The sequence below is a fragment of the Corvus cornix genome, chromosome Z (assembly GCF_000738735.6).
Source record: "Corvus cornix cornix isolate S_Up_H32 chromosome Z, ASM73873v5, whole genome shotgun sequence".
NCBI classification, from domain to species: Eukaryota; Metazoa; Chordata; class Aves; order Passeriformes; family Corvidae; genus Corvus; species Corvus cornix.
In genome coordinates, this window is record NC_046357.1 from 66,162,415 (window position 1) to 66,178,218 (window position 15,804).

Consider the following 15,804-nt stretch of genomic DNA (forward strand, 5'->3'; position numbering starts at 1 on the left):
TCTGTAACCTAAATTATACAGCCAGTCGTATTAGAGATCATAAGGTCCTATCTGACCTTAAAATCCATGAATCTGTTGTTGCCCTATAGCTAAATTAGGTCCCTCTATGTGTGATTTTAGTTTTTCTTGTATTTCTTAAATTATATTTCTCGTGATCTTCCTAAAATCTAGGCAGTTACCCTTTCTTCAAACAAATATATCCATGCAACAAGCTATATTATTATGTATCACACACAAGAAGGGATGGTTCTTGACATGTTGCCAAGAGAGCTTGAGAACGTAAGTCTCTGTATCACTTTGATCATGAAAGACAAGTGGTTCCAGTTATTTGAAACTTTATTTGACAGGATGGAAGTAAGATAGGAAGTGAAACGTTAAACTCCACTGTAAAGATCAATGCTTGAGAAACATATAAACAAAACAACAGAAGGAGTGGATTGTCAAAAGGCAATACAAATGAGGGAATGACTGGTATACATTTTATCAAATACCTCTTTAAAAGCACTGCCCTCATGCAAGTGAACTCTTGATTGTTGCTAATTCTAGAAAGCCTCTGGCTGGCAACAGCAGATTGCTAGTGCTTAACAGTGGTAATCGGCATCAAAATGCTGCTGCAGCTTTATGAGCACCTTTTCACCCACATTCTTCCCTCACAGTGACTAAATCCTTGAAGTCAATAGAATTAGTCCTGATCCAGGCTGGTGGAAATGAGAGCAGAATAAGCACCTTGTCCCTTCAACTGATTATCCTTGTAATAGTCTTCTTCTAAAAGAAAGCAAAAGCCACTGCCTGAAGAAGTTACCACAGCTTTCAGCTAGATTGAATATTTTACACACAAAGGAAAGCCTTGGAGAAATTACATCAGAAGTGGATGTTTATTTTAGTTCAGTTCTTCTGACATTACTGAGCAACTCTAGTTTTGCCTCAGGTCAAAAGCATATTATATAGATGAAAGATCAATAGCTTATCTAGCCGGCCTGATCACAATTAGGATAGGACTAAGCAAGACCAAATTTATAAGATGGAAATAGTTGCAGTATTTTAAAAGATTCAAAGAGCTGAGGAATTCTTTGTGCTTTCCTTTGTATGAAGGCATGCTCAAAGACCATTGTCAGCCAATATACTGTATGAGACAGGGGAGGTGTTGTGGGAGCTGCTGTTTTTGTGATATTCTCAAAGTCAGCTCGGTTAATATCCCCAGAACTATTCATCTTTCCACTAGTCAAGAGAGAATGTATCTGAAGCAGTAACCACTACTAGGGACCACTTCACATGAGACAGAAATGCAACACAGCACAGCTGCCACAGGCATTAATATTTCCTGAAGTCTGCTTTGTACTCCAGTGGATGATATTGTGGAGAAGGACATGTAACATGTAGCCATTGGATAGTAAGCTAGTAGTCATAAATTTTTTCCCACAGGAACTGCCCCTTTACAGCTGTTTTCATCTCACAATATCACTGGGCAAATGAAAAGTTGTTCATCCATTTTTCATCAAACGGCACACAATTTCAAACTAGCTCACCCTGACCATGGAGGAGGAGCAGACGTGGGAACCTGCAGATCAGATGATGCACAGTAACCTGTTATCTTCAGTGACTTCTTCACATATCCATGGTTTGAGAACTCTCATGTAGTTCTGCTGTATTAACACCACCCTACTGGGAAATCCATTTTCATTTCACATATGAGAAACAAGAATTCAGACAATTCTACCTAGATATTTATAAGCCCAGAGACTAAGCCACTAACCTTCCTGCTATTGTTTTATCTAAGAAAATCAGTTTCAGCTGTTAGTCTTTTCCTTCCTCTAGTGAAAACTTGATCATAACTCCTTTGAGAGTAAAATGCACATCAATATTTGCAGTATGAAGTCTGGAATAATATATTAGGACCTCAAGTGCTTGTTTAAGAGATATGTGAGATAAAATCAGTGACAGACATCATTGCAAATACCTGGCTAGTAGGCCAAATAAGCGGTTGATGTATCCACTGATCTGCTTTCAGTCTATTTGATTCTGAACAGATTTTGGAGAAACAAGGAAAACAGAATATTCCCATCATATTCTCCCATAACAAGGAACAAAAGAACTGGAAATGCATCAGTAGGCATCACAATAAACATTGAAGAATCAATAGTGATAGTCTGATGTCTATAATTCCTCCAGAGCAGTATAACAGTAGAGCCCCCAAAATGTATCTCCACTTGATCTTTCCACAGTTTTCTTATTCTCTGACATCTGAAAACACTTGTTGTTTTCTTGTTTCTTATGCTAGACATCTTGCTCTGGGCGTAGGTTGAAACATCTGCATGGGTGAGGTGAGATATATTGACATATGGTATTACAACAATAACAGATTACAGTTTGCTTTTGTTGTATTTAATAATAGATAGAGATACTGCAACCATTAACCCCAGCAGGCCTGGGTCTTTTCTGTTTGTGTTGTTCTCCACCTAGTATTGAATGCCTCCACTCTATTCCCTTACCTGTCTGTGAATTGGTCCTGACCAATAGCCATTGATCCTCCCAATCCTTTCGTTCTATAATTTGGCCATTACCAAGAGCTGAAAGCCTTCTCCTCCACAGTTCATTCTTTACTAGCTCTTTTGAAATTGCATCCAAAAGCAGAGCTGACTTACATGCACCCTGAAGCAACAGAGAGAAAGAGCAGGAGAACATTCTCCTGCAGAAAGAGCCACAGGATCTTATTGTGTTCTTCCACAGCTGTTTCAGTTAAACATTTTCTTCCTATTCCCTTAGTTGTTCTCAATCCCATGCTTGTAGAGTTGGGAATTTGGGCACTACTGCTGCTGACACAGTGTTTGGGCTAAAACCAGGCAGCAATGCTGCTCAATAACTCTTGGATCAGAGGTAAAGGTTCATCTTAGAACACTATGGTGGCGACTGAAGCAATAGGGGTATTTTCACACAGATTTACCCAGCAAAGCTAGTATATAACTATTTAAACAGTTTTCTGAGTTGCAGTAACTGGTCAAACCTGTTCTAACTACAGCTTCTGGCATTGAGAGCAAGCAGCTCCAGTGAAGCTACTGCTGGAGGGGACCTGATGTTTCAGATGGAAGTATTTTACATTCGTTTGGACTTTCTCGAGGCAACTGTAAATGATTTTGGGACAAGGCAATGTCCTTCAGCTATCTCCCTTGATCAATCATCATTCTTAGTTTGTAGCATTCAGTACACTTTTTTTTCCCCACCTTAGCAAAACATATCATTGTAAGCAGATTGGGTATTCCCACCATGTGGTTTAACGCAAGCTGTTAACGACTTGTGACTTCCTTATGCAGTCAGGCAGAGAAGACTTGTTTCATACTAAGTGGGTAAGCAAAATTTAAACCAGATGATTCCAAAAATGAAGGGCATTAAGAGAAGTAAAATTAACATCATTTTATATACCTAAGTAGTGGGGACAAAGCACAGGAGGAAAATAGCAATACCTTGAGAGCCCTCAGTGCTTACTTGGAAGACTCGTGTTCAAGAAATGACTGGATGTGGCACTTAGTGTCATAGTCTAGTTGCCAAGGTTGGACTCAATGATCTCAGAGGTCTTTACCAACATAAATGGTTGTAATTCTGTTAGACAGGAAAAACAGTTCAAGGTAGGAGTTCTAGAAAAATGTCAGTAAGGAAGTTCTCCAAATTACTTATAAACCTTGACTTAGAGAATTCATTTAATATAACGAAGTTCTTGGTCAACTTCTGACTTGTTCAGTTGGACCGTCAAGACACACTGTGAGACATTAGTCACATGACAAGAAATCAGCCATGAGAATACCACTTTAAATTTCATGAGCCGTCATGTGAATCCAATTTCACCTGCCTTTCCAGTTCAAACAACAGAACTACATGGACATATGGGGATTTAAACAAGTCCTCCTTTTATGTAATAGCAACGTCGGTTGGAGTGGAGGGATGATGCAAATGAAAGCTTTTTGTAACACTTTACGAGAGCCTCACTTCACTTGAACAGGGAGCAAACTGGTATTTGCAATCAATCTGGTTCCAGTAATTAAAGGGATCTTCTAAATCTACTCCTTAGATTTAGTGGCAAGAGACTCTATTTACTGGTTAATTAAAGACTCGTTCTTAAGCTCTTTCAGAAGAGACAATAAAAAAAAAAAGAGTGAGAATGCAGGGCTGAAATTACTGGTTAGGCTCTAACCAAAAGGAGAGATTTTACATTTATCCACTAGCTCATGTATGCCTCTGTTTTGAAATGTCTTGTTTCCTTTGATAGAGCTGAGGGTGAGAAGAAAGGTGCATGTGTCCTAACAGCTTCAAGGACACAACTGAGCTTACCAGAGCCCCATGTGCTAGCAGTGGTGGCACACCTGGGCTCTCTCTCGTAGTGTACTGGCTGCATGGCAGGTCACTCTGTTATCAACATTGCAGGGGACTCTCCAGGTACTCCTGGGGAGGTACTGTACAAGAGAGGTGGAAGGGCAGTACGGGACTGATTAGCATGGTTGCAATATTAGCATGACTTTATGACTGTCAAACTGGTCAGGGAAAAAGTACATATGTGATGTCTATACATGTCAAGAGTATTTCACTTAGAACAGATTTTCCTGTGTTTCAGTCTAGCCATCCAAATCATTATTTTTCAGAGTAAGGTGGTCCAGAAGTCTGCATGCTATTTAAGGCTCTGGAAAATCAGAACTTGTTTTTCTCCCACACCACAAACTTCTTTTGTAACCCCTTGTTATCACAGCATAAAACAGTAAAAATTACAGTTTGCATGGTTATATCCCTGTGACTCCTTCTACTCAAGTGGTTGCTCAGTAAAATCACCGACACAAGATTCTCTGTCCCTCTTTGCCAAAGCATAGCATGAAGCCTTCCACTCTGGACTTCTTATAAGAACAAATACATCAGAAGCCATCTGGTTCCAGGGATCTGTGTCAGTGAGCACAAAATCAGTATTATCAGCTAGGGGAGCATGTTTGGGCTGTTCTTAGATCCTAATGTTAAACTGCAAAATCAGACTTTCCAAAGGCAAGATTTTAAATGCATTTTGATAACGCATCTAATCAGTTATGGTACATTCTTTCAGATTCAGTGCTAAATTGTGTGTTGGGTGTCATTTAGCTGGGCAAAATTGAGCTTTCTTCCGGTCCCAAGCCAACAAGCAGCACAGGGTGCAGGTCAGTACACTCCAAATACAAGTTGCCAGTGCTTCAGCTAATATAGTCTGACCCTCTGATGAGTCTAAACCTCTGATGAGGCTTAATTCCTCAGATTTAAAATAATGTTATCTATTCCCATGCAACTTTCTGTCAGTCCAGGCTATGAACAGAAAAAATGATGGTCTAGCTACAGAAAATAGCACTAGCTGTAAATTATGCCCTGTTCATCGTTAAAAAAGTGGTGCTGCACTCTTCCTCTTAAGTGTAATACTCTGAACATTTGCAGTAATTTACTGCATAATATAATACCTAATTTGATAATACTTCTCTAGCTCACAGTCTGGATTTGAAAGATTTATTCAAGTCCAATGCAGATGTCTCTTCTGCCCTGTGCAACTTCTTACTGCATCTTTATCAGCATACAAATGAGTGAATTCAAGCAGTGTGCTGAGCACACATAGGTGCTGCAAAGGACAGCTGAATTTGAGGGCAAGGGTACTTTCTAGGTTTTCACCTGTATTTATACATGTTTACATACACACATGTGAATAAGCTTTGATTCAGATAAGTCAACTGAATGCAAGCAAAAAGGAAATTTATTGGGTCTTTGATTCAAAGGAAGTTAATTTCAGTGTTTTCTAAAGAGCCTGTTCTTACTTATTTCCTCTTGCACGCCAGTTCTCCCTTCCCACAAAAGTTCCATTTCCTGCCTGTGTGGTCCTAACCTTCCTGTGGAAGGGCTTGGGAAGCAGACTCCAGCGAGGTACCTGCGGTGCTCAGTGACCTGACAGAACACCATGCAAGAGTCACACACCATGTTGCAACCCTATGAAGAAAGCCTTTGACTACTGTAATAGCTGTAATACCTTAGCAGATAGGTGTGAAGACAAGATAAAATCTGATACAAAAGCATCTTAACTGCTTGCATTTTGTACCAAATCAACTTCATGTGATAAAATCTGGCTGTGTATTTTGGAATAGAGGCTGCATAAAAGACCTCAAGAGACGAGTTGTATGGTGGTGCTCCCAATACTGCTTGTGTTCATAGTCCTGAATTCAGCTGAAAACTACACTCCCAGTCTTCTGAGGACTGTCTGCCTTGTTCCCAGCTCCTGCTATCTCATAGTGATTTGCTTTTCCAGTGGGAGTAGTCTCCTATCGCTGCTCCCTGTTCTCTGTATAGTTGTCACTGTTGGGAAGTTTCTTTCTCCACCAGTTAGATTAGCTTTTGGAAAGCTCTACCTCAGTTTCCTCTGCTCTTTCACACATCTTCTCTAAGTAATTCTGCTTATTTAATCATCCCTTTGGACTCCTTCCTCATTCATAGGAGGGAAGTGTGACAGACAAATAAATCTTCAGCTGTCGTCGCTTCTCCACTGACAAGAAGAAGAACTGACAACCAAGGCTTTTCCCACGGCTGAGCAAACTAGAACCCATGAGCTACACGTTTGCCAGTAAATTAAACCACTGATCTGTTGTGCTTAACTGTTACAACAGGTCTAGGCATATTTTCTGCCAGGGCAAATTTACATTCTCCTAAATTTACCAACTTCCAGATATTATTGATTGAGTAGCAGATTCTGTTCTTGTAACAGGATGTTTTCACCTCTCCAGTGCATACTTATCAAGAGGAGTGATCTGTCTCAATTCACTGATCAAAAACTGATCACAACCTGCAAAAGGCAAACCCTGCTGTGGCTAAAGTCAGCAAAGTGCAATCCCATGCAGCTTGTTCTGTTTGTGTAAGTCACTCCAACGCCCAGCATCAATCAAGAGGTGAAAGTTGCTGACAAAGGCCACCTTTCACGAACATTTCCTCATCCCACCACTTTCTCCGCCCTTTCTTTCTCTCCTGGGAAACAAGAAGCTTTTTTGCTTTGCTTCCAAATTCTCCAAAAGAGTATGTTTCTCAGCAGTGCCTAATGAAATCCCTTTGGAGCACATCACAGTTTCCCATCACCTTCTGGTGATGAAAGAGTTATGAAACCTCATCCTTCCAGTATTCACAGGGAAGAACATAGAGAGGTCACCGAGCATCCCCTGTGCACAATGTCCTCGGCAGCAGTCACATACAGCCCAATCTCCTCCTTGCTGACAGCAGGGACAGTCGTGCAGTACACAACTCTTAGCCCAAACTCTTCAATACTTTGTCGTGAACTGGACCCAAAACACGAGCCTATTCAAAGCATATAAACATGTATTCAGCATTTAGGAAGAACAGGCATGAGACACCAGGTAAATAAAAATTCCTGGTCTTGGAAAATGAGATATTTATGAAGGCTGTTTCAGAAAATTGCCTCCAAAACATAAAGAGGTCCAAAGGAAAGGAAACAGATCTTTCAGCTTTTGTGACCTTTCAAGTTAGCTGTGCTTCTAACTAGTTGGGAGGGCCTCTTAAGTTCTGAATTTCAGTTCTCAGCCTCATTCAGCTGTCACTAAGTGTTTCCCAAATATCTCTATCTTCTCAGAAACAGACAGAAATACCTGAGATCTGTTCTCTATAACGTTGTCAGGAATTAACATTTAAAGACAATAGTACGACACAAACAAGACAATTTAATTAAATTATATATAGTTATGATTGCCTCCAGATGGGAGACACAATTTCTTATTCTTCATACATTTTGTGGTAGAAGAACCTGTTGCTTCCACTCATGTAGTCTACATAACCAAAAGTGAAGTTTTCATTTGATATTCAGCCAGATGTAGGTGTAAGATACTTAGCAATAACAGTTAGACTTGAATCTCCTTGGCTTTGCAGTCAAGAACAAGTCTTGCAGAGAACATGGGCTTATATAACTGCACATTTTCACAGTGTACAGACACTCCTGTAGATTTAAAAACGTATGCATTTTTTATAGAAAGAGCAGCATCAGAGATTCTTTGAGTTTCTCAAGCTAATAAATACCAAGTTTTGCATTAATTTAAATACCAAATTCAGTATTGCCAGCAAGTTTGAGATTTTTCCATTGGAGGCAGAGAGATTCCAGTTCCTGAACACCTCTAGCAGGCTTTATTAACAAAAGGCATGCTGTTAAGAAGGCTGCAGAGAGATTATGTATGATCAGATGAAAGCAGGATTAGATATGAATATATGAATCACACTAAGTGATAGCTGAGGGAGGCTGGAAACTGAAATTCAGATACAGATATTCAGCACTGATTTGATAGCCCTACAGCTCATGAATCCTTTTGTAGCTCAGTTCTGTGGCACTATGAGTGCACTTTTTTAATGCAAAGAGAAAGAAGTGAACATTTGAACAATTTTAAGCATTTTTTTTAAACAGCAAATATCTTAAAGAAACAACATTCAGCTTTTTGGTTGAAAATATTTTTTTTGTAAACTGTCAGGGTTCAAAAACAATAGGTGAAATATTATGGCTGAAATTCATGGAAAAAGGAAAAAAATATAAATCTAAGTGTTTAATGTGCAAGGGCTCTTCCTTACAACATTCTCCCTGTTCTGGAGATCTTTTTACCTACATAGACCTGTTTGAGAGAATGTTTGTGGACAATGGCCACAGTCAACCACAGTCAAGGCAACATTCACCTTTTTTTTCAGGAGTAGTTTTGAAAGTGTCAAAACAAAACACAAAAACTAGTTCTCTCTTTCTGATCTATAACACAGATTAACTAATCCATTTTTTAATTTACCAGCAAACAAGCTCTTAACTCTTTGGCTGTCTGTCCTGCCTTCGCAGCAAACTGCTTTTGCAGCTTTGTCTTGATGATTTAGCTAATAACATGTGGAGGCTCCATAGCATTTTCTCCTTTCAGATTCTTACAGAAATATAAGATATTTGCCTACAACTGCAATCCAGTTTGAAAAACTGTAGTAAATATTTGCCTACAATCCAGTTAAATAAAAAATAATCTTTTGATCTTAAAAATCCCAAGGCACCATTGTTTCCACCCCTCAGCTGCACAACAATGTGCATGTGAATTTTTGAGAGTGAGTCCAAAGCAGACGTATGGAGATCTGAAACACAACGGGAAGGTTTAGGTCTGAAATAATTATTTTCATAAGGGCTGATGCCTTTCTGGATGATTTGCATTTCATCTCTACACACTGAGCTGGTGAATAAACCATTTCTTCTACTCTCTGTGTCAAACACAATACACTATTTAGTCACTTGCTAATAAATATATGCCTCCTGAAAAAGCCTCTCATATTGTCATTTTAGAATTTTCAGCAACACCTTCTCTGTCTACAATATATCAGTGCCAAAATGAATGCAAAATTAGCAAGATTTGTACTTCGTTGGCTGCAGGTCTGTGTAAGTCCTGCCCTGTTTCACACACCCATATCCTACTAATTTCTTTGTGAGCACTATGTTACCAAAAAGATCCAGAATCAAGATCTAGCTACTGGCACAAAGTGTCACTTACTGGATAACAACAGGAAATATTCTCCTTCCAAACCTTACAGAATTTAATACATTTGCTAATCAACTCCCTCCATCCCAGAGATTTTCAACCTTGTCCATTGGAAAGATATAGCCTATCTGTAAAACAACATTGATTTTTAGGTGCCTTATCACAAAAACATCGATCCTTACTTTATTATACTATGAAAATACATATTATGTGGTGGAGCAGCAGATTATATCTTGTATGTGTGATCAATATATTCAGGGTAGAGTAAAAGTCCTTGTGAAAGAATCATAGAATCATTAAGGTTGGAAAAGACCTCTAAGATCACCAAGTCCAACCACTAAGAAGACACAATATATGGAGTTTGTGATTTGATAGATACTGCCTGCTCCACAACAGACTCTAAATTCATCAGGTATATGATAATACATCATTCTTAATTTAGTACCAGGTCTTGGTTATATGGGTCAGAGGTAGCCTCTACTAGATTATGTAAACCATACACATTCTTTGCAAACTGCACTAAAACATCCTTTCTACTATAATGCCATTTCAGCAGATAATTTTAAAAAGAAAGACATCTGTCTGGTTTTGAAACACAGCTAAATTGAAGAGATGTATGACCTGTTGGGGAGCATGGAGACATATCCAGGCTGAAGAGCAGGGCCCAGTGACAGCACGAGAAACAGTGGGCATAAACTGAAATATAACAAATTCCACTTCTACATAAACAAAAATACTTTACTGTGAGGGTGGCAAAACACTGGCATGGGTTGCCCAGAAAGGTTGTAGCATCCTCATTCTTGGAGATACACAAACCTGACCGGGCATGGCCCTGAGCAACCTGCTGTGACTGACACTGCTGGAAGCTGGGGTGGAGGTTGGACTGCACCATTTTCAGAGGCCTTTTCCAATCTCAGCCCTCCTGGGATATGGTGACTGTGTGATGCTTGAGCATGCTGGATAGGTGCTGATTTTCAGACTTCATACAAATAAAACTACAAAATTATTATGTGCACCATTTTCCAGTTCAAGATCTTCTGTCCCTTACTGCAGGCTCAGGAGAAAAACGAGGTAGAGGAAGAGCATTTCCCTGAGCCGTGGCTGCTGGTAGCTATAATAACCCTGAGACTGGCTACAGAGTGCTCCAGGAGAGGCAGTACGCAGTCTTGGTGACTTCAAGGAAACTCTCTCATACTCAGGAAAGCAAAGACAAACTCCTCAGGAAGGTTAGCTATGTCATAGGTGCCTGCTGCAGGGTTTCTCACAACCACTCAGATGCATTTTATGAGGTGATTAATCCATGCAGGATGCTGAGCTAGAGCAGCAGAACTGTCTGCCCCAGCTTGAGTGTAGCCCTAGTCCAAGCATCTGATTCCAAGATATGATCAGTGCTAACAGCACATTCACTGAGCACATCTCCATCAGAGGTATTGCTGGTGTCCAACAGCAGCAGAAAATGGGTGGATCACTAGTTCTCATTGCCATAAGAACAGAAAGAAAGAAATCTAGGATTTTTGTATCTAATTCTTCACAAATATTGTGAGCTCTCAGACTGGGCTGTCAAGATCACTAAGTAGCTAGTCTCTTCCTATTTACTCAGAGAGGAAAAAAGAAACATCATTTCCCTCTCCTCCAATACAGTTCTTGGCAAACTGCTGGAAAGTATTTTGTAATTTTTTTTGACGCACACTTCACTGTCAAGACGGGAAAATTCAGTGAACACTTACGTTTCTGCATTTTATGAAACTAATAAAGCATATTAAAGAAACTAATATAGCATAATGAGAAAAGAACGCTAAATAAATTCTGACAGTGACAATGTAAAACTATTAAAATTGTATTGTTTAGATAGGATTTTCCAAGTCATTGTATTTGATTTCTGCCTATCCTTAAGAGAAAGCAAAATCTGTTTGTCTATGAACCAATCTTTTTGATGGCCTCAGTAAAAAATCACACAGTTTGGCTCTTCATCAACACTTTATTTTAGTACTCTGCAGTGCTCCATCATTAAATTGCTTCCTGTTAGGATGGGCCTCAATCCTGCAAGTGATGCATGCTAACATTGTGGTCTCTGAATTAATCCACTGAACTCAAAAGGAGTACTCAGGCTGTGTGAAGTTAAGCACACACAGACATGCTTGCAGGGTAAAGACTGTATTTGAGATGACAGGGGGAAAGCTGAGGCATTTTATAGGCCAGCTTTTAGCCAGATTAGCTTAACAAACATAGGGAAAAAAAAGGTTTGTCTATTTTAGAGATCAAAATTAATCCACTGTTTGCCATTCCAAGAAAGTTTAAAATTACTGTTATACCTTTTTATTTAAATAGTCTTATTATGGGGATTGATTATACAATTGTCTAAACAGCCAGCTAGTTTCCCTCTGAATTTATAAAACCCATACCACAATTTTTAATGGTTTGGAGGTTTTTTTACCACAAATATTATTTTCCTACTTGTAACTTTGAAATGAACTAAAGCAGGAGAAAGAAATTATTTCTTCTTCTAAGGACGAAAATAGCTGCAAAGAGTGAGAAAATGTGCCTTAGCTTATTGGCAGCTGCACCTGTAATTATCTGAAGTTGAGCCTCAGTGTAGAGTCAGGATCCAGGGCCACGTCCCCAGTTTCTGGGGCTGCAAACAGCTCTGGTTATTTTTCCCATTTCCTGCCTGTGGTCTCAGGCAAGAAACACCAAGCAGCAGCTCAACACATACCTGCATGAGGCTTGAGGTGAATGTGCTCTAGCCTTTCGTGACAGCAAGATGGACCGTAGATATCCAGGGGCTTTTGATCAAGGAGTTAATATTTTACTGCAGATACCTATTTAGTCTACTGTAGATACTTATTTGTCAGATAAAATAACTTTTAAGTAGAAACCCAAATGCACTATGTGAGGTTAATAAAGTAGAGTGTCTTGACCACAAATACCATGTTTTCTTGGAGGAAAAGTGCGTGACAGGAGAATTCTTTTTTTTCCCCCTCTAGTCTTGCCCAAGTCCATCAACCGTTAGCAGTGAAGAAACCCCACAAAATCTTTTCTGGGCTGCTAGGAAACTCTTCCTCTAGCATCTTGGAGGCTATTAGGTCTGCTTCAACAGGAAGAAAGTTCCTATGTTTCTCAAGATGCCACTCTCAATACTTTTTTTATCAACACCTCCATCCCTGGGCAGAACCAAAGCATCTCCCACAAGCAGCTGCTTTTAAGCCAAGAAGATGTCCCTTCTTCCCTCAGCATCCAGCTCACTGCAATGCTGTGGCCAGGAGGACACAAGCAGGTAGGTTTCCCAGACACTCTCAAGTCACACTTGGAAAAAAATGTTCCACTTTTGTATAGAAAATCAAGTAAACTGAATGTCCATCACAAGAAGACTGGCAAATAAATCCGAAAAAATCCACTGGGTGATGAAAGACAGACTTCCCTAGTCTGTGACCAGAGGGGTGGTATTTTCACCTTCCTGGAAGGTGGGGAAGAGGGAATTGCTTGTACCAATGCAAATTGTTTTCCTGAAAATGCAAATCAGCCAATAAATCCAGACATAAAATACCCCTAGTAACCAGGAAAGTGTTTGGAGACCCACAAGCAGGGTGAGGCAATCCCTTGTGAGAGCATCTGCATCCACCCAGCTGTTCCAGAACCCCATTTGCAGGATCAAAGATGAAAGCCATGCTTCAGCTAGAAGAGGACATACAGAGAACTTACTGTCAGCACTCATGGCTAACCCTTTTATAGCCAACAAAGCCCTGGCTAGAACATCACATCCAGTGTTACCTTATGACACAACTGTTTTCAGGGGTTTTGATAAGTTAACCAGATACAGCTGAACACAGGTCTGTGCCACACAGGGCTGCAAACAGCTAATAGCTACAAGCTGTGTGGCTGAGACATACAGGTAGAGCAGGACAAAGGCAGATACTCTGCAGGATTATCAGGCCATGGTATATAGCTCCTGGACCATATTCAGTGGCAATATGTTAGCAAATGCCTTCAAAAGTTTTTGACCTCCCTTCCTCCTAATTTTGCAATATTCACTGTGTCCTGACTAACTATAAGGGCTGGGGGAACAGGTCTATGAGGAATTTACACAGGTAGGGACAGTAAGAGCAAAGATGGAGTGAGGGACACATTTGAAATGTGACACATGAAAATGAAAGCTGGACCACTATCCTGTGTACTCAGGGACAGTTCCACCAGCCCACTAGTCTCCCCTCAGCTGCTTCCCAAACCTTGAACCAAGCCACTCCAGCCAGCCATTCACCCTAGGAGGAAGTCCACATTGATTGGGTTCCTTTATAGGGACCCCCAGGCTTTAAAACACTCTTTCCAAGTGTTTTAATACAAGATGTTTCTTTCTTAGAATGGAAAAGAAAGCCTATTTCCTCTAAGATAAAAGGTCCAGTCTGCATCTTTCTTTTGCTCAGTACCTCTCCATACTGGGAGGCATGCCAAGGAGCAGGATAACATTTTAAGTCTGTGTAAATACTCTGCTACCAGCAGTTCCCTAAACTTGTGTGCTTCCTATCAGCACTCTTTAGGTAAAGAGTAACCATCTGCCTGAAAGAATTATTGTTCCTCACTGCTATGTAAAAAGCCAGGTTGCTTGTGCTTATCTGATGGCAAGTCCTTCCTATTTCTTTTAGACCTAGTTCTGTTAGTCTTGAGAGACAGTATCTCTGTAAATAGTTTAACCCTTCTCAAGCCAAATCACAACATGAATGAGATGCCAAGTTTTCACAGCCAGTCTCACAAAGCAGCCTGATATCTTGTTGATCAGTGCAGTGCACCCAGTGCCTCCAGAAGTTGCTGGGAGAACTGAGGAGGCTCGGCTACTACTCCTTCAGCACCCTTCAGCAAATCCCCCATGCCCCAGCTTCTCAGCCTGAGGCTGGGACTAAGTGTTTTTGCTCCCTAATGAACTTGGTTTGGGGATGAAATGTGATGGGGCATGTTAACATCTCCTGGAAAGAGCTGAAGGTTTGTAAAATCTTAGTGTGTTTTTGTGACTTTGGCTCATATAAATATATAATTCCAATTAAGTAACACAGTCAACCATAAACTTTACCTTTGAATCAGAGCATGGACTATGACCTACAAATTCCAGAGTGATTACAAAATATCTAATGAACTTCATCTAATACCAAGCGCTAAGTAATTTATTGAATGTCTGACAACAGAAGAGAAGGATTAGGAGGGGTCTTGGAAGAAACTCCTGTGGCTTTGCCTCCTTCATAGCTCCCCATTGCTTCAGAGATACAGATTATGGTTTCTAGGGTAACTAGACACACACACACACACACATACAAAAAGGACACATTGTCTAATTTGGTTTCCTGAGAGTGTCAGAGAGTTGTCAGGCCAGAAGCATTGCCTAAACATGATTATGAAAGAGATTTGTAATTTATTTAGCCACTCATTTTAATTCACAGTCACACCTTATGTACCATTTTTTGTTTTAAGGGTAATTCTCATATTTAAATGTACAGTTTCTAACAAATAGTGACACACTAAAATTCACAGACCGTTACAGAAGACATAGAAGACAGATGGTCTTTGTGTATATTGTGTATGTGCGTATGTTACTACTGAGCGAGTTTGTACTTGGCTTCATGTCACACACACACAGAAACAGAAATTTCAATAAACATATGACTTTTCTATGATATCTATGTTTCTGTATGCTTTACATGCATATACACACCCAGATGACAGACCATTTCAGATCACAGCCTTTCACACTGTGGAGGGGAATAAATTATATAGGTGTAAGAGGTGTAAGGGCCAAAAATGAGGCCATGCTGGGTAAAACTGGGGTCTAATGATCCTTTGTAACAGAAGTGACTTGTCTCATTCGGTTTTTGCCAGGCAGGGTTATGGGCTGTTCCCATGTGCACGCTTGTGCTGTGTCTCTGATAGAGCTCTGCTCCATTTTCTTCTTTTGAAACCAGGAGACACCATGCACCTGCTGCAAAGCCCACAGGGCACTGCCACCAGGAGTGCTTTGGGCACACCAAACATTTTTCACCTACAGTGTGGACACTCCTACCCTTTTCTCTCTGCACTTCTAATCCTTTGTGTCATTGCATCTGAAGAAGCAGCATGACTCTTCCTCTTTGGGACCCATCTTTCCCACTTACCAAGTGTCACTCAGAGACAGCATTCCTTCCTCCATCTTCAACAGCTTTTAGGTCATTGATGCCAGGTCAGACAAGCAGTTATCAGCCCACCCAGTTATCAAGGACCTAATCGTGACGTTACTCATATGTTTCAGCTGGGACAACGGCAA